The 27742-nt window shown below is 34.9% G+C and overlaps 1 long non-coding RNA gene across 1 annotated transcript in view; it reads left to right on the plus strand.

Moving 5' to 3' along the window:
* The window catches only part of LOC146403734 (uncharacterized), a 251328-nt gene that overhangs the window by 218329 nt on the left and 5257 nt on the right, over nt 1–27742 (plus strand). Inside the window, exon 4 of the long non-coding RNA XR_014842996.1 lies at nt 7106–7159. This is a non-coding gene — a long non-coding RNA (uncharacterized LOC146403734). The remainder of the gene's footprint in view (nt 1–7105; nt 7160–27742) is intronic.

Below are 27742 nucleotides of genomic sequence, written 5' to 3' on the forward strand. Positions count from 1 at the left end.
ATATGTGTGTGTGTGTGTGTGTGTGTGTGTGTGTGTGTGTGTATACGCATATGTGTATAAATATATATGTATATTCTTCTTAGTATATATCTTAAAGATCCTCTGTGTGCAGAGGTCTAGCCAAAAGTCTCTTGACTGTCATAGCAAGTTTGCACATATAGAATAGTTATTCATCAACATCATTTTTAACCCCAATCCCATGCCCTCTATAGAAAAGAAGTGATGCAATATCCTATGAAGGAAATACTATGTGGAGAACTGAATAACTGTTTTACTAGGAATAGCAACTCCTCTGCTTGTGACCCCCTTTTTTCATTTCCCTACTTCTGCCAAAAAAACATGCTTTTCTTCTTTCTGGGAGGTAGAAAAAACAATGCCAATCATGGCAGGGAACAGCAAGTAAACTATAGATGGAAGTAAAGTAATAAAGGGAACAAAGATTACTTACATATCAAAAAAGTAGAACTAATCAGTGGCTTCATGTTGGGACCTCAGCAAAAACAACGGCTATATCAGTAAATAAATTTAGAGATGCAGTGACTTTTCCAATGTCAGTTTCATAACTTTATTAGGTTTAAGTGATATCCAGGTTACATGTACAAGTATTTGGACTACTCTCACATTTTTCAGTAGCTCAAACTTTAATAGCTTCATTGGGGTCCATAACTATTTTTATAAATGTTTATTTTTATAGAGTCAGATATAATTTAATCTTTGGAAATAAATCTATGAAACAGGGTTAGATAGATCAGTTTAGCTCTCAAAGGCCCACCTTCTAATACCATCTCACTGGGGGTTGAGAGCTTCCACAGATGAATTTGGGGAAGGACACATTCTGTCCATAGCAGTGCTTACATGTATTTGTCAAATAAAATTGAGTCAAAATAAGTATCAATGTGACAGGACTGATAAATCTTAGCATGTCCATATAGATATGTCAAGCACAGCACATTGCTCAAATGCTGAAGCTCATTTGACTCAGCTTTGTACTAGTACAATTAGTATATTGATCTCTAATATAATAATGTATTGTTTGAATCTTTTAATTCCAACTGTAAAGATGTTTACACTTTATTGTAATCTATATGTAATTTTAATGGAAGCATTCATTAAAGATTTCATAAAGAGTCCTCCACAAATATTCTAAGGATCTCTCCCTTTATCGCTTAATTTTTCTATACACTCTTTTTTTTTTTTGCCTTTTCTAGGGCTGCTCCCTCGGCATACCAAGGGTCTCAGGCTAGGGGTCTAATGGGAGCTGTGGCCACAGGCCTATGCCAGAGCCACAGCAACACGGGATCCGAGCGACATCTGCAACCTACACCACAGCTCACAGCAAACGCCGGATCCTTAACCTACTGAGCAAGGCCAGGGATCAAACCTGCAACCTCAGGGTTCCTAGTTGGATTCGTTAACCACTGCGCCACGACAGGAACTCCAGATTTTTCTACACACTCTTAATCTTGCTAGGAATCTACTTTTTTTTTTTTTTTTTTTTTTTTTTTTTTTTTTTTTTTTTGGTGGAAGAGAGACAAAGCTTACTGAATTTTAGTACTAAAACCTATGTATAATATTTTCTCCCAAACACTCTGTGAAATGGACTTTGCAACCCTGGTTTATGATTAACTAACTTAATTGTTCCAAAATATAAAAATATCCATCTGACTCTTTTTAATTCCCACTATATAGATGTCAATACTCTATTGTGGACAGAATTGTAATGGAAACCACAATTTATTCCTTCTGCTTCAAGGTACAGGGAGTTCCCAAAGTCCATTCATCAGTCCCTTCTCCATTTTCACCACAAGGACCCCTAAATTTACACATCCTTTGCTCTCTTTTACACAAATGGTGGAGGAAAGAATAAGTTAAAGACTCCTGCTTCCCTGAAAAGGCTGTGGTGCAAGATCAACATCTCCTAATATGGTTTAAAAGATGGTTTATTTTGTAAATGAACAGTAATGGTTGGAAAGATCAAAAGGCAAGCCCAGATTTATTTGTTATTCACCAGATAAACTGTCATCATTTCAGAAAATACTTCCAGTAACTATCCTTGCACATAATACCATTGGCATTGTTCTTAGAATAAGAAAGGTTTAAATTGTAAAGGAAGTATGTGGAAAACTTTAGGGTCACCTCTGTTACCTTTAGGAATAATCGCAGAGAATTCTAAATTCTTAACATTTTTTTTCTTTTAGCAACTCTGCCCTAGTTTCTTTCAATAAAGAATAGCAAGTCCATGTTATTTAAGGTATCATATATTAATTGGTTACGAAAAGTGCTCAGTGACTTCTTTGAGACTTGACAGTTGACTAGCATAGCAAACACAGCCCTATTTTACTTGCTGTAGTCAATTAAAATCTGAGTCTCCCCTGAGCAATTTTTAGGTAGAGACCCAATCTGATAGCTAATCGTTAGTTCATATCCTAATGACACAAAAACATTCCTAGAGACATTTAATTTTTAGTGCCAGAGGTTTTTTCTTGTTAAATGCTTTAAAAAAAATAGCTAGAAAGTCTTACTTTAAAAATCAGAAATGGCATCACTGTCTGGGAAAATAAAGGAACAATCACTGAAAGTAGAAGAAAAATAATGGTTGTTGTCATCACTTGACAACGTGTTTTATGTCCTACTTGATACAATAAGAATTCCACACACAGGAAGGAAATAACATGATGGGACTAAAATTATTAAGCCACATAATGCTTAGTTTTTTAGCTTGTTTTAGAGGTTTATCTGCATGTTTATTACTGAAAGTGTGACATTCTTTACCAAGACTAGTTCCCATAATATGCTGAATCAGAAGGAGCAAATATTTTAATCATTCTCCAAAGGGAAATTTAAAAATTGCTCTCATCACATTATAAAAACACTAGTTCAAGGAAAAAGACCCATCCTTTAAATTTAGAAATGCTTTGATAGTAGTACTAACTTCAAGCCATTCTGATGTAACCTGTTAGCGACTAGATTTCAACTCTTTATGTTGTGCAACATGTAGCACTCCTGCTTTTGTCCATTTTTGTTCTACTATGAAATTACTGGGCTAAGAAAAAATACTATATATCTTACCTCTAAAACAATACATCATTCCATCAATGAGCTAAATTTTATCTTCTAAAGAAGATTGCATACAATGTACTCACTCTGTAAACTCACGTAAAAAAATATATAATTAGAAACATTTACAAATTTCTTTCCTGGCACTCCGCAGATCCTGGCATTGGTGCTACTTCTCTCTGTCCCTTCCTAGCCAAGCTTTCTTTTAAAAATTATCTCATGCCAACTCTCTGTAGTTCTTTAAGCCCATTTACGCCTCCTTCTTTCTAACATCCGTTCCTGCACCTACTTAAACTACTCTGATTTGGGTCACCAATAGCCTCCAGATAGCTAGATCCAAAGGACAGTTTTATATCCTTATTTTGTTGTACTCTGTGGATTTTGACAGTGTTGACAACTTGCTACCACCTTAAATTTTATTTTCTCTTAGCTAATGTGACAAGATTCATTCTCTTTTGAAGGTTGTGTTTAAATGTCACATCAGAGGCTTTCTCTGACCACCCTTTTTAAAATAACATCCTGTCTAGATCCAAACCTCATTTTCTTTACATCATATATTATTAACTAAAATTCTGTATTCATTTGTCTTCTTGATTGTTGCATATTTCCACTCTAGAGTGTAAACTTCATGAGGTCAAAGAACTGCTCTCTTTGCCATCAACTCTCTTACCTATAGCAACAGCTTATGTGCCCAAAAAGGATGCTTAATAAACAATGACTGATGAACATGAGTGTATGAATGCTGGCTCCCTGGCCCTAAAGCTAACGATATTTTCACTTAGATTTTTTTCCAAGTACCTCAAAGTCAAGATTTTAAAATTAAATTTTTTCATCCCAAACATGATCTTTGAATGCTTCTTGTAAATCTGACTACTTTCATTCCATTACTCTTTGCATCTAAAATGGTAGACATGATTTGGGGTTGATAACTTCTATAATTTTCTTGAATTGCTTTTCTCTTATTTATTTCTGCTTCCTGTCTTAGTTCAACACTCCCACCTACTGCCATAGGCTTCTAACTGGTCTGTTGTTCCCAGTCTATCCTCTACATTTTTACTTGCACAAGCTTTCCAAAATGTAAACCTGCTCATTTAACCCTTAAGTAGAAATCTTCCAATATTTCACTAAGGCTTCTGCAATAAAGCAGTACTGCTTTTGCTTAGCCTTGAGAGGATCTTCAAAACCTCTGTTCTCACTCCTTATCACTCTCCTCCATGTTGTCTTCATTCTGTAAAGGTACTTCAGTGACCTAATTGCAATATGCTCTTTTATTACTCTCTGCCTTCCTACATACTTTTCTCACATGTTAATATTCCCTCTCGTTCCTCTCCCCCAATTCTTTAAGCTATTAATCACTCATTCTTTAACAACAACACTTATTGAGTACCTCCTACATGACAAGCCTTGTGCTCTGTGAAAAAAGAGTAGCAGTGGGAAAAAGCCAGACATGGACTGTCCTTTCCTGAAGTTACGGTGTGGAAGGGACGAGACCACACGGTGGAGGCAAGGTGTGAGGAAAATAGAGGCTTGCATAGAGTTGTTTTAGAAAAGGTCATTCTCTGACATAATGCCATTTGCAGCAACATGGATGGAACTAGAGGCTCCCATACTAAGTGAAATGAGCCAGAAAGACAAAGACAAATACCATATGATATCACTTATAACTGGAATCTAATATCCAGCACAAATGAACATCTCCTCAGAAAAGAAAATCATGGACTTGGAGAAAAGACTTGTGGCTGCCTGATGGGAGGGGGAGGGAGTGGGAGGGATCGGGAGTTTGGGCTTATCAGACACAACTTAGAATAGATTTACAAGGAGATCCTGCTGAATAGCATTGAGAACTTTGTCTAGATACTCATGTTGCAACAGAAGAAAGGGTGGGGAAAAAATGTAATTGTAATGTATACATGTAAGGATAACTTGATCCCCTTGCTATACAGTGGGGAAAAAAAAAAAAAAAGAAAGAAAGTCATTTTCAACTCAAGAAAATTTCTGTGTTACACTATCTGCATATTTCATACTCCTATGGGAATTAAACATGATAAAATATCTGAAAATTCTGTTCCAATAATCAACACTTTCCAAATAAGGCTTTTAAAAAGTTTCACAATAAATACATAAGTAGTTTATGCTGCTTTGTATACTATCTTACCGTCATTACAGCTCAGTTAATGCACTATTGGTTTTGATAACTGCTTGGAGTTTCACAAATAATAATAAACTAAATAAAATCAGTATACATCATTTAAAGTAATTGAGTTAATGTTAGGCCTTAAATTTCCTAAAAGTATTGAGGAAAAACTAAATTCAAAACAGGAAATTAATTGAGGTATATTTTCCATATAAAGGAAATTAGATATACTTTTAAAGACACTATTTGAGAAATGCTGATTTCAAAAGAAAGGGTATAATTAATGGAAAATACACTGACAGAATCTCAGCAGAAAGCAAGGAAGCTGTTTAAATTATTGGCTATTTTGTGCTAAGTGTTTAAGGCACAGGTTGGCAAACTTTTCTATAAAGTCCCTAATAGTAATTATTTTAGCCTCAGAGTAAAAGCCGTTGTCACAATGTTCAATTCCACCAGAACAGCAAAAAAGCATCATAGATAATATATACACAGATATGAATGACTAGATGCTGGTAAAACTTTATACACAAAAACATTGGCTGGATTTGGCCTAAGGGCAATACTTTACAGACTCTTGGTGTGAGACAACAGAATCATTAACATATCTAACTGGTTATAAGCCAATTTTTTCTTTTTATGTTAGCTTTTTTGCAAAATGAAAGTGGAAGAATTATAAAAGTGTCTCCTTATTATGACAAAATATCATTGTAAATCATAACCTGGGGTAGAAAATGTCCTTAAAGTCATTTTTTACAAGCCCCATTTTGATGTGATTTAACTGGACCCTGAAATTGTATCCATAAAAATTATTCCATCTTCCGTTTCATATTTACCCATGTCCTCGCCACAAAAAAGTGTCATTTCAGTTATCAATTAGAAACCCAAACTTTTTATTCAAAATGGGAATAACCCTAACCCTAACCCTAAGCCTAAGCCTAACCCTAACCCTCTAACCCTAACCGTAACCCTAAGATCAACTTCATTACTTACAAATAAGCAAAAAAAAAACCCCAAAAAACAGAACAACAAAAAAACCTTGATTGGAAAAGGCCTTAATGAACAAGGATTTTCTTAAAATTTAATAGAGAAAGCCAATCATCCATTGTTAACTAAAAATTGAAATACACATGGTAAGAGTGATATATGTGTCTGTATTTGCTTTTATACGTATATGAGAGAAAGTATGGTATATAATTGTACACATTTACATGGAAATTCAAGAAATAGAAATTGCGGTAGTCATTTTTGTTTTTTTCTTAACTTCCCAAAACCATTTTTCTGGTATTAGTTCCTCAATTTTGACAAATTATTCTTTTCCACTCAAGCCATGAGGGTTTATCATTTTCTATGCATAGGAAATACTTGGCCCGAATGAGCCAATAGGAGTCTCTGTTCCTTCCAGTCTCAGTGCTTAGCTGAGAGTTGAGGTAATTGATAGCGCCTCTTCAAAACTTTGCCTGGAATTTTATGATTGAAGCTGGGAGAGAGTCACTATTTATGCTGCCAGAATTATGCTAGATATCTAGCTTATGGACATATTCTCAGATTATATATTTCTCTCTATACATGTATACAAAAAGATAGGCCCTTTTTATTCTTTTAACTAAAATAAGATGATGATGTAACTGTAGTCATCCAATTTTCATATAAAAATGTAGGCTTTTTATTTTTAACTACATTGTGAGCTACCCTTATTAGTATATAATTCATTTTCAAATGAATATTGTATTTTATACGTATACAGAAATTGTCCTTCTAAAACAGTGTATCATATTTCTCTCAAATTTACACTTAAAGCTATATCCATTGAACATTTATTTTTTGCCAGGCAACTTTTGCATATATTAGCCTCCTTACTCTCCACAAAAATCCCAATCAGGTAGTTATTTATAATTATTTTTTATTCCTTTTCAGATGAGAAAACAGAGGCCAAGGGAGTCCAATCAATAACTTGTCCATGATTACACAGTAAGTAGCACAACTGAAATTTGAACTCAGGCAATCTAGCTTCAGGGGGCCAGCTCTTAACCACTATGCTATTGTACCTTATACGTGTCTATATCTTATGCCTTTATCAATACGGACGTTATCAGTATTTCAAATTTTATCAAACTAATAGTTTAAAGATATCATCAATTCATTTCCTTTTATGGTGAGTTTGAACATTTTTGTGGCAGATAATGGGCCGTTTGCTGTTCTTCTTCTATGAACTACTCATTTATATGTATTTCCTATTTTTCTACTAGGCTATATGTCTTTTACTTATTGACTTAAAGGAAGGAAATTTGTTATCTGTGTTTCTGAGGGTTTTTTTTAAATACTGTCATTTTTATAACATCTATTTATGATGTTTACTCTGTGAAGACCTTTCAAACATTTTGTATAGTCGTATCTGCCAGTCATTTTATTTATGATTTAAAGGTTTTGCTACTAGCTGAAGATGATCTGCTTATACAAAATACAAAATCTTTTCTACTGGTAGTTTTGTTGTGTTATAATGCCAGAAACTTTACCATTTTGAACTAAAGGGCCTTAATTCGTGTTTATTGAAATGAATAGCCAGTTACCCCTATCTGTTGAAAACAAGTGTTTTCAACTGATTTGAAATACCATATATATTATTCCAAAACTTCCACAAGTCCTTCTTTCTATTTCTGAACTATTTTGTTCCATTGATCTAATATGTATTTTCCCAACCAGCAGTTTATTTCTTTTGGTGTTTTTTTGGTTTGTTTGTTTCTTTTTGGGGCTACACTTGCAGCATACAGAAGTCCCCGGGCTAGAGGTCTAATCAGAGCTGCAGCTGCCAGCCTACACCACAACCACGGCAACACTGGATACTTAACCAACTAAGCAAGGCCTAGAATCAAACCCTCATCCTCATGGATATTAGACAGGTTTTTAACCTACTGAGCCACAATGGGAACTCCTTACTTGTTTTTTCTTTAGAGATTTACAATGATTCTTGACACCAGTTAAAGCAGGTCCCCTTAATTCTTCCTCGTTTTCAAAACTTTTAGCTATACTTAACAATTCTTCCAGATAGTCATTATAGTCTTATATATTAATATAGGTATATTTAGGAGTTCCCGTCGTGACTCAATGGAAATGAATCTGACTAGTTAGTATCCATGAGGATGCAGGTTCGACCCCTAGCCTCACTCAGTGTGTTAAGTGTCCAGCGTTGCCGTGAGCTGTGACATAGGTCGCAGACGCAGCTGAGATCTGACTTCACTATGGATGTGGCATAGCCCAGCAGCTACAGCTCCAATTCAACCCCTAGCCTGGGAACCTCCAAATGCCATGGGTATGGTCCTAAAAAGACCAAAAAAAAAAAAAAGTAAAAATAAAAAATTATAGGTATATTTAACATTCTTGGAATGTTGACGCTTTCCACTCAGATATTCTTTCACACATAAAGGCTTTTACCATTATGAGCTATCTTACATGTCTCCTCATATATGACCTAAGCATTATGTTTTGGTGCTTCTCTGTGTGATGTCTTTTTATCCCACTGTATTTTCTTACTAGTTTTGTATCAGAATTTTGCCTACAAGTCAGCTATAACCTAATAGACTATCCTCTTAATTATGATAGTTTGTAACTTGATCAATATTGACTATTAATAAATCTAGTTGATCCCCTTTCCAAATCTGTGGATTTTTTAAAATATTATTTCTTTACCCCATCTAAAATAATTGACATAAACATTAGAAAAGTAGTTGAACAATCCACATCCCACTGCAGTAATAGTGTACGGGTTGGATGGCATGCACATAAATTCAGGTCCTTCCCAGAACTTCAGAATGTGGTTTCATTTAGAAGTAGATGGATGCAGGTGTCAATAATAAGATGAGGTCATATAGGAGTAGCATGGGACCTTAATTCACTATCACCAGTGACCTTTTAGTAAGAGGAAAATGAGACACAAAGGGGAAAACACCTTGTGAAGAGAGAGAAAGAGTGATACAAGCCAAGAGATGGCAAAGACAGTGAGTAACTACCAAAAACTACAAGAAAATCATGAAACTGACTCTCCTTCAGGCGATCCAGCAGAATCCAATCCTGATGACACCTTTATTTTACACATCGAGTATCCAGAACGGTGAGGGAATAAATGTTTACTGTTTTAAGCAACCTAATTTGTGCTGCTTTGTTGAGCTAAACCTAGGAAATTAATGCAAATATTGACCAAACTTTTACAAATGGAAAACGACCTCTTTAACTTTTTAAAGATATTCTTTATCAAATTTGGGAAACCTCCTTATATTTCTCTTTTGCATAAAGTTTATATCATGTTCGTTGAATATAATGACTCTTCAGCAGGTATAATTGATACATATTTTTTTCTTTCTCCTTTATTGTATTAATATTTAACATTGCAAAAGCCTAAACAATTATCCACCTCTTTTGCATGTACACCTCTTTACAGTATGCTTTGGAAGCTCCTGCCAGCAAGAAAAGTCAGTTTCCTATACTTTGAATTTCTGCTGTCTATATGCTTTACCTGTTCCAGCAGAACAGGGCAAAAGCAAGTTTCCAATTCTGAGCCAATGCCTCTAAAGAACTTGCACTCTTCTACGCTTCCTGTTGAAACCTGGCCACCATGGTCTGGGCAAGTCTGGGCTGGGCTGAGTAATGGATTTTGCCTGAGCCAAAACCAGTTGACTCCCTATTGAGTAAATGAGGTTATCACCTGCTAGCGAAGCACGGAGGCTTGATGGGGTCTAGCCAAAGTCAGCCAAGCCTGACCCAGACCAAGAGCACTGCCCAGCTAACCCATGGACTCAATAGGAATAATTAATGGTTGTTTTTAACAACTAAGATTTGGAGTGATTTGTTTTGCAACAATAACAAAAATATAAATAAATACATGTAATAAACAGAAATGACTATATAAAATGTATGTATTTATATAACATTAATATTAAAATAACTGATATAAAGTTTATGAGTAGATTTTATAAAATTAAAGCATCCTTGGTTTCTTATTAAAGAAATAGTAGAGTTCCCACTGTGGCTCAGTGGTAATGAATCCGACAAGTATCTGTGAGGATGCAGGTTCAATCCCTGGCCTCGCTCAGTGGGTTAATGATCTGGCCTTGCTGTGAGCTGTGGTATGGGTTGCAGATGTGGCTCAGATCTGGCTGTTGCTGGGGCTGTGGTATAGGCCAGCAGTTGCAGCTCCTTATCTACCCCTAGGCTGGGAACTTCCATATACCACAAGTGTAGCCCTAAAAAAAATTAAAGAAATGGTTAGACTACAGAATTATAATAAAACAGTACTGTTTATCATAAGACAGAATTATAACAAAAAAAGTACTAATGTTTTATTTAGTATTTCCAATCTATGTTCCAGAATAAAGGACCTTATGTTTCCCATCATTAAAATATTTTAAGGAGTTCCCATCATGGCTTAGTGGAAGCGAATCTGACTAGTAACCATGAGGACCTAGGTTCAATCCCTGGCCTCACTCAGTGGGTTAAGGATCCAGTGTTGCTGTGAGCTGTGGTGTAGGTTGCAGATGCAGCTCAGATTCCATGTTGCTGTGGCTGTGGCGTAGACCAGCAGCTACAGTTCCAATTCGACCCCTAGCTTGGGAACCTCCATATGCCTCAGGTGCGGCCCTAAAAAGACAAAAAAAAAAAAAAGGTAAAATATTTTTAAATGATATTAAAACTCAAATAATACCGAAAGTGATAAATGTGTCCTTTATAAGTCATTAAAAGATATTGTTACAGCTGCGAAATATAAACTTTACCATTTGCTGAGCCTTTATTATATGCAAGAAACCTTATGTCATTCTTCCATTCAATAATCTATGACATAAAATTATTAATCTCAATTTTCTATAAGGACTGGTGCCCAAATAAATTAAGTAGTTTCCAAGATCAAGCTAGTAGTAAGTGTTGCAATCAAATTTAAACTCTTAAATGAATAATCTCAATGTCTGGACCACTTTGAGGAGGTCTGGAGAACAAAGTGAGATCTGAGGAGGCAAAGTGAGCTGGCTTTACAACCAAGTCATCATTCACCATCTTCTGTATTTTCAATACTCAGAAAGTAATACTATGCCCTCTTTTCTCTAATTTAGAATCCATAGTTTCTTAGTATAAACATGCTTAATATTTATTCTAATATTTAATTTAATGGATTGTAATTGTTAGGAAGAATATGTGATTCATAAAAATATATTGATTTTGTAAGACACATTATAAGTAAATTTATAAACCCATGTCTATGATTTGAGTAATACCCAGCGTAGAAACAATGCTTTCTATGAAAGTCAGTAAATATTCACAGTAGTTACACATGATTCCAGTAAGGCCATGAATAATTAATTCTTAGTAGGTTATAGTATATAAAATGATAAAATAAGATAGTAAACATAGCTATTATTATGATTGGTTTATTATAAACTGTGGGTAATCAATGCATGCAGAATCCTCTGTTCTGGAAAAGAGCACAATGTAGTTGACCTCATAGCATCTATAGGTTGAAACTATGAGTAAACATATAAATAGCATATGTTAGTGCCAAAGAAAGAAGTCAGGTTGTCAGTGCTATGTGAGAAGGCCTATTATGGGGCAGGTTAGATGGGATGGTGGGATAATTATAGAAATGGTGGGATTTGAGCTGATGCTCTGGAAAAGTTAGAATTTAGAGAAGCAAAGAAAGCCATGTAATTACATCTTGTTGGGGAAATGACATAAGTCAGAAATGACAAATACCTTTGACACTCCTGTCCCCACTCCATAGCCTATTGCACGTTACCAGTGATCTGTGCTTTTTCCTCCTCTGAGTTAAGAGGCAGTCTCAGAATGCCCATCAATAGACACCTGCCATTCAGAGATGGTACACAGAGAAAATTTCTTGTCAATCCATGACGGGTAAAAAAATATATATATGTGTGTGTAGTAAAATAGAGAAACAAAAGTATATCATTTGACTGAAACAGGAAGAGTATGTGGAGTACTAATTGGAAAGTTTATAAGAACTGCCATTGGTGACTAGGAGTTTGGATTTTTCTCATGTACAGTGATTAAACACTTCAGAAAAAAAGAATTAAATGAGGGAGCATTTGAGGACTGGGAAAGCTGAGGAGGATTGTTACATTAATCTTGTAATGAACAAGGGAAGGGAAATTGCATTAATGAAAAAAAGAGATACAGAAATAAAATGCATAATAAAGAATTAGAGATTAAGATTAATTCATATGAACAAGTGAGTAAAATGATCAGTTAAGATTTGTTGAATTTATACTATGTCCAGAATTTCTAATAGATATTTTATCTTATTTTATTTTATTTTATTTTATTTTATTTTATTTTATTTTATTTTATTTTATTTTTTGTCTTTTGTCATTTTTTAGGACCATACCCATGGCACACAGAGGTTCCCAGGCTAGCCTACGCCACAGCCACAGCAACGCAGGATCCTAGCCATGTCTGCAATCTACACCACAGCTCATGGCAATGCTGGATCCTTAACCTACTGAACAAGGCCAGGAATTGAACCCATGTCCTCATGGATACTAGTTGGGTTCACTAACCACTGAGCCACAAACAGGAGCTCCTATGATAAATATTTTAAATGTGTTATCTCATTTGACCCTTAAAATATCCAATGAGATAAGCATATCCCCATCTCCATTTCACAAATGAAGAAACTGAGGTACATAGATGCTGAAAATTTTGATATACTTTGAAAACTATAATGTTGAATGTATTTAACTGGTTTTGGTTTCAGAATAACCTTTAATTTGACTTTAGTTCTCAGTTTAATCTTACGTATCTCTGATCTTTCTGTCAACGTCTATAGTCTTCTGCTTTGTGAATGTTTACAGTAGTTTTCTCCAAGAAAAGAATATGGAATTTGCCCAATTTCATATTTCACTCTAAACAGAAAATTGAGTTACACTGGAGGGAAATTACATTTGAGTTAAAAAATACAACATGTGGCCACAGTTGGATATATTTATAATATATTCTTGTTATCTACATTTTTTTAATTCATTATACCTTTTGAAAATTATTCTGTTTCTTCTTTTCAGACCAAACTCATAAATAATAGCTAAATACTTTGTGTGCCTACCAAGTGCCAGGTACTAGGTTAAACATTTTACATATATAATCTCTCTTACTTTAATTAAGTGAGTAGTCATATTTGCTGCCATTACACAGAAAAAGAAACTGAAGCCTGAAGTGTTTAAATAATTTACCTAAGGTGAAGCAGCAAAGCCAGAAGTCAAATTTAGATTTTTGTGGCTGCAAAGCCCAAAGCCTATTTCAGAAAACTAAATTCTATCTTTCTTCACAAAATTATACTGTACCAAATATCCATTTAGAGCACACCGAGTGCTTAATTCATTTTGACAAATCTACCTCTTCTTAAAACCAGAGGCGTTAAGTAAACACTAAGAAACCCTGCATTTAGTGGGTAATTGTTATATATTCTGGGCTCTGTGATAAGCCCCCTAGGCATGTGGTAACATTCATTCTTTCTTTTATCCCACATTATGTACTGAGCACTGTTCTGAATGCTAGGGAATCAGCAGAGAATAAAATGGATGAAGTCCACACTTTCTCATGGAGAAAAGAAAATAAATGCATACACAACAGCCTTTGTTTCTCACTATTGTGATAGACATGAATTTCGAATGGCAAAGTTTAGTTAAATAAACCAGTCTCCCAATAAAATGATTTTAATTTCATTTACCAAGGGCAGTGTTAGGAGGAGGGTTATAGTGAGTAAGCTCATAAAACAAAATCTTCATCACTAGCTCCTCAGTCTTAAATTACTACAAAAAAAAAATAGATTTACAGATGGGTAACCAATCACATTACTTCCTTCAGTATTTGTTGGTGCTTGATTACAGCACATTTTATATTAATTTCACATAGTAATGGCAAAATGTTGTTAGCTATTGGTATTCGACAGGGAAGGTGCTGTCTCCTTGTCTCCCAGTGATAGATCCAGGTGACACTATAAAATTGTGATAATCAAGAGAAGGAATTGGCCAAGAAAGAAATGAAAGTGAGTGTGGCTGATCAAGAAAGTATCTCTACACTGGTCGTACAATTATAGTTTGAGTTAAGTTACTAGCCCCCTGCTCCATATAATGTGTGAGTAAAGTAAGACTAAGAAATAGTGAAGTTTTTTGGTATGGTCATGCAGACATCAAGTGCTAGGGCTTGAAATCAGACTCATGTTTACCGGAATTTTTAGTCTCTATCCTTTTCACTATACTGTGTATCTTTCCCAAGAGATTTTTATGTGCGAAGTTTGAATGCATATTTAATACGTCAGGCCTCTTAAATGACTTTAGTTGATAGACTATCATTGTAGCAGAGCTACAGCCTGTACTTAATAAGTTCTGTGTTTAGTAAAGCTAAAATAATTCAAATCCAAGTTTTGCTGATTGAGAGCCCCACACTACACAATCAACCTGGCTTTTCTAGTCTGCATAGATAACTCTTTTGGCCCAATGATGACAGAGTTTAAGGTTTTCATAGTCCACTTTATTGGCCAAATATTGGCATGCTACCATAGGACAAGAAATGCTCTTCGCTGAAGCTAAAACATGTCCCTGGGTTTTCCTTTTAGAAAGAAAGGAAAATCACACCATCACACAACTTTACAAAGGAGAGTGTCTGGAGATAGTAGTGTAAGAACTTTGAGACATGTGGTTGGAGATGATTTCATAATATTTTTCCTGGTGGTAAAATCAAAATCTGATAAAGATCTCTAAATATAATAGAGAACAAAAATTGGTCTCTACTTTCTTTGCATTTCATGGTTTTTAATTCCGTGACATTTAAAAGTCTTTGGCAATCATGCAATCATCAAAACACTTAAACAACTTCCTAACTAGGAAACTTAACACCTACTTGTACTACTGTTAGCTTCAATAGTTCAAAGAATACTAAGTCAATAGCAATTAGGAAAGAAAAGCTTTGAGAAAAAAAGATAACTATACAACACCTAATTGTTTCTCTTAAAATCTACTCCCTTGGTACCTCCAAATACTAATGAAATGTCATTACCCCATGACAAGTAGCCCACAGATTTTTCTCTTCTTGGATAGGAAAAAAGGCATACTGTGACACCGTATGTAATGCCCTTCATTATTAAAACTTGCATTATTCTAATGTCTCTGCCTTATAATTAATGTGTAATTGATTCTAGAGGCTTAACTTCTATCCCCTATTTGTTGCTTAGCAACAATCAAGCTTAGTAAAAAACTGCCAGGGTTTAGACTATGGGTCATGATGGGGAAAGCTGCTTGGAATTATTGAGTTGGAATTACTCTCTCTAGAGTCCTTTAAGCATTGTCTGTATGTAATTTAGTTGAAGCAAACTTGCTTCGCTTAATGGGAAATCCTAGATAAATAAATCTGGACCCATGTGAAAACAGCTCTATTGTAGACTTTTTAACTACAGTAAATATGACAATTATTTTTCAAGAACACATTGAATTCCACTGTCTCTAAGGATTTCTTACTTTAAAATAAAATTTTAATTGCCCTCATTGGTGCAAAGACAATGATTTTGTTCTTTCCTTCAGTCTCAGCAGAGTCAACAGGTGTAACTCTCTGGGTATTTTGTGTGGTCACAAGAGCATTCCTGTGTATAGTCTACATATGCAAAATGAGTAGGGGATTGTTATAAACTAACTGTTTGTGTCCCCCAACATTCATATGTTGAAATTCAATCTGCAATGTAACAGTATATCAAGGCGGGGCCTTTGGAGGTGATTAGGTCAGGAAGATGGTGTTCTCATGAATGTGACTACTCCTATCCAGAAGCAAGTAATTGTCCTCTACCTTTCTAGGTTTCCCAGGCTTATCAAAGAATTAAACTGACTTGAGGCAGATTTATAGGAGGGAAACAAACAAAAGTTTAATAACATGTATACATGAGAGAAACAAGAAAACTGAGTAAGTTGCCAAAATGACCAGAGCCCTCAATTTGAATACCATTTTGAGCTAAGACCAAAAGAGAATGTTGAGCACATTGCATTGGAACTTTAAAAGGAAGGAAGACAATTTACATAGAGATAGAATAACCAGTGTTTGGTAAACAAATGTTAGCTGGTTCATGTAGAAACAATGGGACAACAGAGTGGACTCTGATCTTAAAGCCTTGCTGTCTCCTACCACACCTAGCTCATATTCTTTGAAAATATCTCTGGCAATAGCTCTATTCAGAGAACAGATCCTTTATCTAAATTCTTTTAGGTAGTTAAAGGGGAGGTAAGAATAAAAACTTCCTGACTCCTCTGTTTCTTAAAAATAATTAACCTAAATTAACGTTCATGCTAAAAAGACCCATTTTGAGGTGGCAAAATTTGCTCCCCTAGAGTGTCCTTATCAAAGTGAGTTCCAGAGAACTCACTTACTTACTCCTTTTGCTTTGTAAGGACACAACAAAAAGACTGCCATCTTGAGCCAGGAACTGGGCTCTCAATAGACTCTAAATGTGCCAGTATATTTGAATTTGGACTTCTCAGCCTCCAGAACATTGAAAAATAAATTTCTGTTATTTATAAGCCACCCAGTCTATGGTGTTTTGATATAGCAGCCCAAACTGACTAAGACAAGGATGTAGTCAGGTATTCTAAAGAATTCAGGCCCAAATATCTTCCAATAAAACACAAAGAAATAATTGGTTATGTTGAGTTGGATATGTCGATTCCCACTATACATGGAACTGTAAAAACAGGCAGCAAAAGTAAAGCGTTCTATTGAGTTGACTTTATTTAGACCTCACTTAAATACTTAAGTAAGAGAAAGAAATTATTTTGCCCTTCCTAGTCCTATATTCATCTGTTTTATATTTGGAGGATAATATTTTTTAAAAAATATACTATTTAAACAAAAGTAATTTCCTTCATTATCTTGTTATCCTTAATAATAATTATGTTACTAAATTAAATATGTGATATGAATGTTAGATAATACATAGCAATTGGTTACCCAAATTTATAGTAACTTAAGCATTCTATTAAATATAAAACTGTAACATAAACATTATTTTTGGAGTTCCCATTGTGAGTGAGCAGGTTAAAAACCCAGCAGTGTCTGTGAAGATGCACGTTCGATCCCTGGCCTTGCTCAGTGGGTTAAGGATCAGGCATTGCTGCAAGCTGCGTTGTAGGTCACAGACGTGGCTTAGATCCTATGTTGCTGTGGCTGTGGTGTAGGCTGGCAACTGTGACTCTGATTTGACCCTTAGCCCAGGAACTTCATATGCCACAGGTATGGCCACAAAAAGAAAAAATATATATATATTTTTTGATCCTTATCCAGTGTTAGAAAAAGCAATGTTATATCCATCTTTCAGCTTTTATCTAGAATGCTGCTAAAATAGCAATGATAAAGATGTTCTTTATTCTGGTCTTAATGTCATTTGATAGTATGTTGCCCTCTTAACTATAAGTCTCCTACAGAAATAGCCTACAATAAAGGAGATTTAAAATAAGTCCTGTGAAAAGACTTACTAAATGTAAATCCAGTCCTGTAACTAAAACTAATCCTGCACTTAAATCAGTCTTGTTAATTGAAGATCTGAAGGGAATCTAGAGTAGGTGCAACCAAAAAGAAAGGACTGTCAATGTGCTTCTAATACTGTCTATTGAAGAGTGACTGATTGACTTGGATATCTGAATTTACTGTATCAAGTATAATAATCCAAAGGAGGATATCAAGCTCTCATAACCTAATCAAATTAACCATTATTCAATTACTTAGTTTTCTCTGTTCTAATTACCTACTCATGCCAAACAATCTTTCCATTACAATTTTACTTCACATGTAAATTTGTTTTCAGAAGAGTGTGCTAAGTAATTGATATGATGATAATATATTATTTATCATTTGAAAAATTACATCAGCATATTATGTATATTATATATATATAACATTTAAATTGATTCTATACTTAGGTTATTAATTAAGCTTGATTATCTTGTCAGGAATGTGAGCATAATTGCTTCTTAATACAGACTTAACCAAAATCATAGACCTGCCAAATATAATTGTATATCAATCTTCATGACCATCAGATTCATCATGGGAGTTTTATGAATTCTATGGGGTAAATAGTTAGTAGAAGCACCCCAGAGATTCTATTAATGAGGTTTAAAATGAAGCATCTCTTCTTACCTTGGAGATTCATTGTAACATAATGGTGTGAGCTGGTGAACATGCCCTCTCTCCAAATAGCCAACTAAACTCAGAGCATGCAGAAATAATGAAATAATAAAGACTAAAAGGGAGATAAAAAAGCTTGAAAACACAAAACAATAGAAAAAAATGACGAAATTAAAAGTAGTTGGAGTTCCCGTCATGGCTCAGTGGTTAACGAATCTGACGAACCATGAGGTTGTGGTTCCGTCCCTGACCCTGTTCAGTTGGTTAAGCATCTGGCATTGCCGTGAGCTGTGGTGTGGGTCACAGATGTGGCTTGGATCCCGCGTTGCTGTGGCTCTGGCATAAGCTGGCAGCTACAATTCCAATTAGTCCCCTAGCCTGGGAACCTCCATATGCCACAGGAGCAGCCCTAGAAAGGGCAAAAAGACACACGCACACACACACACACACACACACAAAGTTGTTTCTTCAAAATATTAACAAAATTGACAGACTGTCCAAGAAAATAAAAGATACAACTTACGAAAATCAGCAATAAAGTAGGAAATATTACTATTTAAGTACATATATTAAAATAATAATAAAGACATATACACTTTTTTTAAGTTCAGCTTATAACTGCTAAGGCATAAGCTTATACACCAGAGTTCCCTATAGAATCAAGCTAAAGTTCCCTTTTGTGAGACCTTTTTCTGAAATTATAACTTTGCTTAGCCTCCTGCCTTTCCCTGGTTCTCTTTCCCGTTACTCTTTTCTCCTCCTGGGAGTGTTTCTAAAAGAAATCACTTGAAAATAAATCCCCATCTCAGGGTCTACTTATGGAAAACTGAATCCACATCCAGCACTTACAGTGGGCCAGGCCCTTTGAAGGACAATGGCAATTCAAAAAAATGATTAAGTCACAGCCTGGGCTTTCAACCAGCTCACTGGTAGAGACAGATGCATGTACTGATAATTTCAATAAGTGTGTGAAAATGCTGTAAGAGAGAGATTCTGGGGGATAAAATGGGACATGAAAATAAGATTAAGGGCTGCTCTTTCATCTGAGTGAGGCGAGAAAGACCTCATAGAGGAATAATCCTCTAAGTGAATATTGTGAATAAACATACTAGCAAATTAGACAATTTAGATAATATGAAAAATTTTCTAAAACAACAAAATGACCAGAACTAACTTTAATAAAAAATCTGAATACAAAAATAACCGATTAGTAATTGAAAAATTTTCCACCAAAAAAAAAAAAAAAAAAACCCTAGGTCCAAACAAACTTATTGGCGGATTTTATCAAATATTTCAACAAGAATTAAAACAAATACTTCAAAAAAGCTCTCAGGAAAATGGAGGAAAAAGGAACCTTTAATAACTTACTCTATGAAGCCAGTATTACCGGTCTCAAATCAAAAGGCATCATAAGAAAGCAAACGCTAATATTTGATAATATACCAAAGTCCTTAACAAAATATTAATAAAACAAATTTAGTAACACATAAAAGATTATACAGCGTGACCTAATTTTATTTATCCCAGAAATTCAAGTTTGATTTACTATCTGATATCAATGTAGTATTCAATATTAACATAATAAAGTATAAAGACTCCATGATCACCTCAAAAGACAGAAAAAGTCAAGTTCAGCATTATTCATGATGACAAATCTCCACAAACTAGTAATAGGATAGAATTTCTCAACTTGATAAATTGTATCCAAGTAAAATCTATATCTAGTGTCACACCTAATGGACAAAGACTGAATTATTTAAGGATGTTTCCTCTCACCACTTCTATTCAGAATTCTAGTAGAGTTCAGCCAGTATGATTTGGAAAGAAAAAGAAATGAAGACACAGGTAGGAAAGGAAGAAGTACAACTCTATGTGTTTGGAGATAACATGGTTCTATACATAATTATCCTAGGAATTCCACAATAAAACCACTAAACAAGGTTATGAATGAAGACTTTTGGAAACAAGATCAGTATAAGAAAATCAGTTGTATTTTTTTTTCTTTTTTGGCCGTTCCATGGCATATGGAGTCTCCAGGCCAGGGATCAGATCTGAGCCATAGCTGCAACCTAAGCTGCATCTGCAGTGCTGTATCTTTAACCCGCCATGTGCTGGGCCAGGGATCAAACTTGCATCTCAGCATTCCCAAGATGCTACTGATCCCATTGCATCACAGTAGGAACTCCAGAAAATCAATTTTATTTTTAATATAGCTCAAGAAACATTCAAAACATGAAAATAAGAAGCCAATTCTACTCAAAATAGCAGAGCGTTAAAAGAAAATAAAATCATGAACAGATTTAACCAAAGAAGGGCAAGAGTTATATATTGAAAACTACGCATTGCTGAGAATACTAAAAGAAAATCTAATTAAGAGAAACTTTCCATGTTAATGGTTTTGGAAACCGAGTAATATTAAAATTCTCCAAAATTGATCTATAGGGTCAATCCAATCGCTATCGAAGTTGCAGCAGGCATTTTGTATGAAAAAAAAAATTTAGAAAGTTTTTTTTGTAGATATTAAAAGCTATTTCTAAAATTTATATGGAAATATATAGGATGCAGAGTAGACAAGTCAATTTGGCAACTGAAACAATATTATCTCCCACAGTAAAGTTTATTCCTCCATGTCAATAAATTTCATTATGAGTCAGAATGACACTCCAACTCCCCACATATATACATATATATATACAGCAACAAATACTTAAACATATGCATATATATATATATATATACACACACACACACAACAAAAAAAATCATCCTTGATTCCTTTTTTCTGTCATCTCTAAATCAATCAACCATTCATATTTTATTGTGATTTGTTTAAAATATATGACAAATTCAACTTCTCCTTACTACATATACCTCGTGGGTCCAAGCCATCTTCATCTTTTACTGAATTACTACAAAGAGCTTCTTTTTTTAAAAACTATTTTTAAGATTCTTATTTTTTCTATTATAGTTGATTTACAATGTTCTGTCAACTTCTGATGTACAGCAATGTGACCTGGATATACATATACATCTATATGTATTCTTTTTCTCACCTTATCCTCCATCATGTTCCATCACAAGTGATTGGATATAGACAAAGAGCTTCTTAATTGTGCCATTTTGTTAACCTTTGTTCAGTACTCTTCCAAGCACTTTTTTTTTTTAAGTGGAAATTATATTACATCATCATTGTTCTTTTTTTTTTTTTTTTTTTTTTTGTCTTTTTGCCTTTTCTTTGGCTGCTCCCACAGCATATGGAAATTCCCAGGCTAGGGGTCTAATCAGAGCTGTTGCTGCCGGCCTACGCCAGAGCCACAGCAATGCAGGATCCAAGTCTCATCTGCGACCTACACCACAGCTCACAGCAACACCGGATCCCTAACCCACTGAGCAAGGCCAGGGACCAAACCCGCAACCTCAGATTCGTTAACCACTGCGCCATGACAGGAACTCCATCATCATTGTTCTTAAAACATGAAAATGGAGTTCCATAACATTTAGAATAGAATTCACTATGATTTAAAAGGCCTTGCTTTGGCCTGGCTCTATGTGCCTCTCTGTCCAATGCCTGCTGCTCTTTCCCTTAGAGAGCATTTCCTGAGAGTTCTTGATACTCTGCTGCAGAAGGTCTTTAGACCCCTGGAAAGTGATATACTCTAGATCTTTGCATGGGGTACCTTTCACATCATTCAGATTTTTGGTCAAATATTCGTTTGGAGTTTTTCAGTTAAAACTGCCTCTACAATAGCTTTAATATAAATGTCCACTTCAGTTCCTTGCTTTGCTCTTGTTTTCTTCACAACCTCAATCATTATCTGAAATTATATTATTTATTTAGTTGTTTTCTTGTTATTATATAAAGTGTTACATTTTCATTGCTCTTTGGATAGTTTGAAATGTTAATGTTTATTTCATTCTTATTCCAGGGAATATTTATAAAAGTATTTCTCAATCTGCAGTCAGCTAAGACTTTTATTTTTGATTTAATATCTAAATGAGACATGTCTCCCTGGTCAAATATTATTGAGAATTTTAGAGTTCAGGAGCACTTGACAGGGAGTTCAAAGATTTAATACCTAACTGGAAATTCTGACTTTGTACCAAGAACTCAGTTTATGTAAGAATGGTTTTTTTCGGGAGTTCCTGTTGTGGCTCAGCAGTATTCATGAGGACTCAGATTCAATTCCTGGCTTCACTCAGTGGATTAAGGATCCCGCATTTTGCGTGAGCTGTAGTGTAGGTTGCAGACGTGGCTTGGATCTGGTATTGCTCTGGCTTTGGTATAGACTGGCCACTGCAGCTCTGATTCAACCCCTAGCCTGGGAACTTCCATATGTCACAGGTGCCGCTCTTAAAAAAAAAAAAAAAAAAAAAAAGACCAAAAAATATGTTTTTCATATGTATATGAAGAGAGCAAGATAGATGGACATTAAAATTTTTTATTGTATATTTATTTTTTATTTTTTATTGTTTCCCCAATACAATTTTTTTTCTACTGTACAGCATAGTGACCCAGTTACACATACATGTATACATTCTTTTTTCTCCCATTATCGTGCTCCATCATAAGTGATTAGACATAGTTCTCAGTGCTACACAACAGGATCTCATTGCTAATCCATTCCAAAAGCAATAGTTTGCATTCATTAACCCCAAATTCCCAATCCATCCCACTCCCTCCCCCTCCCCCTAGGCAACCACAAGTCTATTCTCCAAGTCCATGATTTTCTTTTCTGTGGAAAGGTTCATTTGTGCTGTATATTAGATTCCAGATATAAGTGATATCATATGGTATTTGTCTTTCTCTTTCTGACTTACTTCACTCGGTATGAGAGTCTCTAGTTCCATCCATGTTGCTGCAAATGGCATTACGTCATTTTTTATGGCTGAGTAGTATTCCATTGTGTATATAACCACATCTTCCTAATCCAATCATCTGTTGATGGACATTTTGGTGTTTCCATGTCTTGGCTATTGTGAATAGAGCTGCAATGAACACATGGGTGCATGTGTCTTTTTTAGGGACAGTTTTATCCGGATATATGCCCAAGAGTGGGGTTGCTGGGTCATATGGTAGTTCTATGTATAGTTTTCTAAGGTACCTCCATAGTTATTTCATTAAATGTATACACACAAAGACATATATACATACTTTACTTTTTAAAGTAGATTTAGAGTCACAACAGAATTGAGTGGAAAGTACAGAGATTTCATGAGGCTTTGCCCCCACACACATAAAGCCAGTATATTTATTTTATTAAAGGTTTTGACCTTTGAAATGATGGGAAATAACACTTTTTGCATCTTAAAATTTATTTTTATAAATAAGAATATTATTAGCTTACCAATAATCACTCATTTCTATTTTTTTTAGATGAGAGGAAGAGAATTTCAACATGTTTTCAAAGAAAAAAGAAATACGCAACAATAAATAGACTTAATATTTCATTACTAATTTGTAGAGATTTTGAAAAAGGCTCATGAACATGAATGATCTCTTAGATATTCTATTTAAAATTTTAGCATATTTTTTCTTTATAGATACATTGTAATGATTTCTTTACTATCCAAAATTATTACAGTTTTATTTTTTAATACTTCAAATAATGATTGCCAGATCTCTCTCTTCAAAGAAGTTCTAATATTTTGTGACTCATACCTTCTCTCCATAGATTTCAATAGACACTTTGTCAATCATATTTTTTGTTGAAATAACATTAGCCTCATTTTGGCCACTGGAAAGTGTATTACTACAAGCATAGTTTTATAACTTACAGGCATAGTTGTTTTTGTTTGTTTTTTTTAATTTACATTTAGAAACATTTCAAATGTCTCCTATCATATTAATAGTATTTTTATAGGTTTTTTTTTCCCTGTGTTTGATTTTGTTATTGTTCACTAATTTCTTTTCTGAAAATTTATATTCGGATTCCAATTCAATTATTTCCCTCTGGTTTATTCTTTTGTTACAAGATTCGTAGGCAATTAACTTTCCTTGCATGGCTGCCTGTTTGGCCTCCCATTCCAGCACTGGGAAACATCAGGAGAGCAATTTTCTTGTGAATATTTTTCAGCTTACTCTGTTTTCTCCTTCTTGATGATTACAGTCAAGAATTGCCACTCATTTTTGAGAGCTTGCTCTCCTCTCCTTTTCAATCTCCAGCTAACTGGCCAGGATAGTAAGTGTTTCCCTCAAGGGTGAATTCCTTATTAAAAGAAATTTTATGTAGCTCTGACACTACCAGTGGGTTTTTTTGTGGGTTTTTATTTTTAAACTTTCTAGCTGTTTCTAGGCTAGTTCTAATCAGTCAATAATGGGTCAGAATGTTCATACTTCAGAATAGATGACATCAGGTATTCAAGGCAAGTGAGGTAAAAAAGAGAGTGACCTCTTTTTGGTGAGGAATTTCAGGTACCAGTGAGCTGAAGTCTCAAATTCTGCTCAATCCACATTATTTGAAGTTATTTGAAAAGCCATAAATTCTCTTCCACTCAGCATATGTAATTTAAAATCTGAGGGGCCAGTTTTTCAGAACATAGATGAGATTGCTCTACAAAAGCCAGGAGCTATCACTTTATTAAAAGACTTGGATCTCTCCTAATTGCCTGTGTGATAATACAAGATAGTGATGTGATGATGCATGTGTGTCTGCCTCACTAGGAGTATTTCGATAGCACTTGAAGTACTTTAAGTAGGAATCAATACTCTAAACAGTATTACCTAAAATTTCAGTTATTGTAGATATCTACCCCGGAGTGTTTGCTAATTCGCAAGAGGATATTAAAAGCAACATTTTTATTGGTAAAATAGTGATGTTTAAGAAAAGTGTTTGAGGGAGTTCCCTTTGTGGCTCAGTGGTTAATGAACCTGACTAGGATCCATGAGGATGCGGGTTCCATCCCTGGCCTTGCTCAATGGGTTAAGGATCTGGCGTTGCTGTGAACTGTGGTATAGGTTGCAGATGCGGCTCGGATCCTGTGTTGCTGTGGTTGTGGCCCAGGCTGGCAGCTGTAGCTCCAATTCGACCCCTAGCTCACAAAGTTCCATAAGCCGCAAGTGCAGCCCTAAAAAAGTAAAAAAAAAAAAAGAAAAAGAAAAAAAGGTGTTTGATTAGGATATATGTATAGGTCTCATTTTAAGATTAGGTTGAAGAATTTGGCAAGTGAGGTGTGCAACTAGAGTTGTATAAATTGTTTGTCCTTGTGCTAGTTTGTTTTAATGGCCCCAATCTTTCATCTTTCCCTATATTCACATCCTTTGATGTGGATGCATATATATAACATGACTTTCTTTAGCCAATGGAATGTTAGTGAGTGAAATAAGCAAAGGCTTAAAAAAAAAAAAAAAAAGCACTGTGCAGTGGGTCTTACCCTCATCTATCTCTACTATTCCCATGAGTTTCCCCCAGGTTTGCAGGTCTCCATTTGCTTGATCCCCAAACCAAATTATAGCCTAGCAAAGATCCAAGCCTAACTGGAGCCATAGCTTAAAGCAGGCAAACCTAGCAAAGCCCAGAGTAGATCAGCCAAACCCCTCACCCCAACCTGCAAACATGCAAAAATATGACCTAAATAAACATCACTGAGCTTTTTTATGTGCCATTTTGATTTATGTCTATCATCAGTACTGTTGTAGTAACTTCAGACTAATATTTCCTGCATCCACAGTCACAGGGAATATACTTGACCTCACTATAAGACTGGCCAGTTTAGTCCTTAAAATATCCACAAGTCTACCTTGGAGTCAAGTTTTCATTCAAATTACCAGTGAAAAAGTTTAAGGAAGGGAAAGGTATTGTCCATGCTACAAAATAGGTCACATGATTTTTTTGAGTTTTCTTGCTATTAACATTTGTACATTAAGCAATGTTTACCTTCTTTGATACCTAGCACCTGGTACTAAGGATATGAAGGAAAAGAAATATAGTTTCCAGCTCCCTCTGAACTCCAAGATTATGAATATTTATCAAAAGATCCCTGACATTTGCTGAATGGGTAAAAGGACTTAGGTAAATTTGCAACAGTGAAAAAGAACAGTAATGCTCACTTTTAAAAATTATAAACTTTTTATCAGAGAAAATTTCATGTCTGCTTCATGGGAAGATATCCCAATTTTATACAGCTATGTTCTTACTGCCCTTGTACACACAAGTATCCTACCTGTATGGAAGAGATGGGTTTTTTTGTTGTTACCCTCTTCTCAAGTAAAAAACAGAATGTTTTCAGAATTTGCGGCTAGCAGTCTCAAGCATTTAAATTACACAGTATTTTTTTTATTTCTCCAATACATTATTTTTTTTCTACTGTACAGCATAACTTGCAGCATAACTACACATTAGTTTTTAATGTAAGCTATAGCCAGAATTGTTTGAACATTTATATTGTATTAATTTGGAGTTCCCGTCGTGGCACAGTGGTTAATGAATCTGACTAGGAACCATGAGGTTGCAGGTTCGATCCCCGGCCTTGCTCAGGGGGTTAAGGATCCGGCGTTGCCATGAGCTGTGATGTAGGTCACAGACGTGGCTCGGATCCTGCGTTGCTGTGGCTCTGGCATAGGCCGGCGGCTACAGCTCCGATTCAACCCCTAGCCTGGGAACCTCCATATGCCACGGAAGCGGCCCTAGAAATGTCAAAAAGACAAAAAAAAAAAAAAAAAAAAATATATATATATATATATAGTACTAATTTATGATTTGTCAATTCCTACAATTTACAACAAGATTTCTCAATCTCTTTCATGTTTTTCTCACTTCTAGAATAGATTTGGCATTTTTTTATTCTCTTCCCTTCTTCATTCCTCACATATTGAATTTACATGGGCTCCCATTTTTCAACCCTCAGAACCGTAATGCAAGTCACACATTACTACCTAGATATGCCTTCAGTCATTCAATCCATGTCCTAAATCCTCTAGGTCCCAGAACTCAATTAATTTTAATTCACCTGATTTCTAAGATTCACCAGATTTCTGTCATATGGCTACTTTAAGAAGGAAAAGGAGAGTTCTTTAAAAATAATTACACATATAAAAAAGATTAATAAGTACAAAGCTACCTTAAACATCCATTATAAATCAATCCACTTGTAAAAAGAGAAGAAAAAAGTTTACTGGCATTGTCATTGGCATTTGATATGAGGAATAGTAAGGGACAAAGAATTTTAAGGTTATACCCACTTATTCTGAATCTGGGAGGAATCTTCATAGGAAAGCCAAGAAGGTCTACATTCTAATTTAGGAAAGAAGAGTGTATAATCAGAAGGAAAATAAGAAACTTTCCATTGTACAGACATTCCCTAGAATACACTGACTTTATTAACAACTCATGTATTTGAAGATTAATATGAATGCTGACATATGAAATTATCAGAATAATTAATAAGCTATTTTATATT

This window comes from Sus scrofa, chromosome 4 (assembly GCF_054392235.1).
Source record: "Sus scrofa isolate SSC_HxYL_T2T_F1_AM1 chromosome 4, Sscrofa_HxYL_maternal_Yorkshire_Landrace_v2.0, whole genome shotgun sequence".
In the NCBI taxonomy this organism is placed as follows: Eukaryota; Metazoa; Chordata; class Mammalia; order Artiodactyla; family Suidae; genus Sus; species Sus scrofa.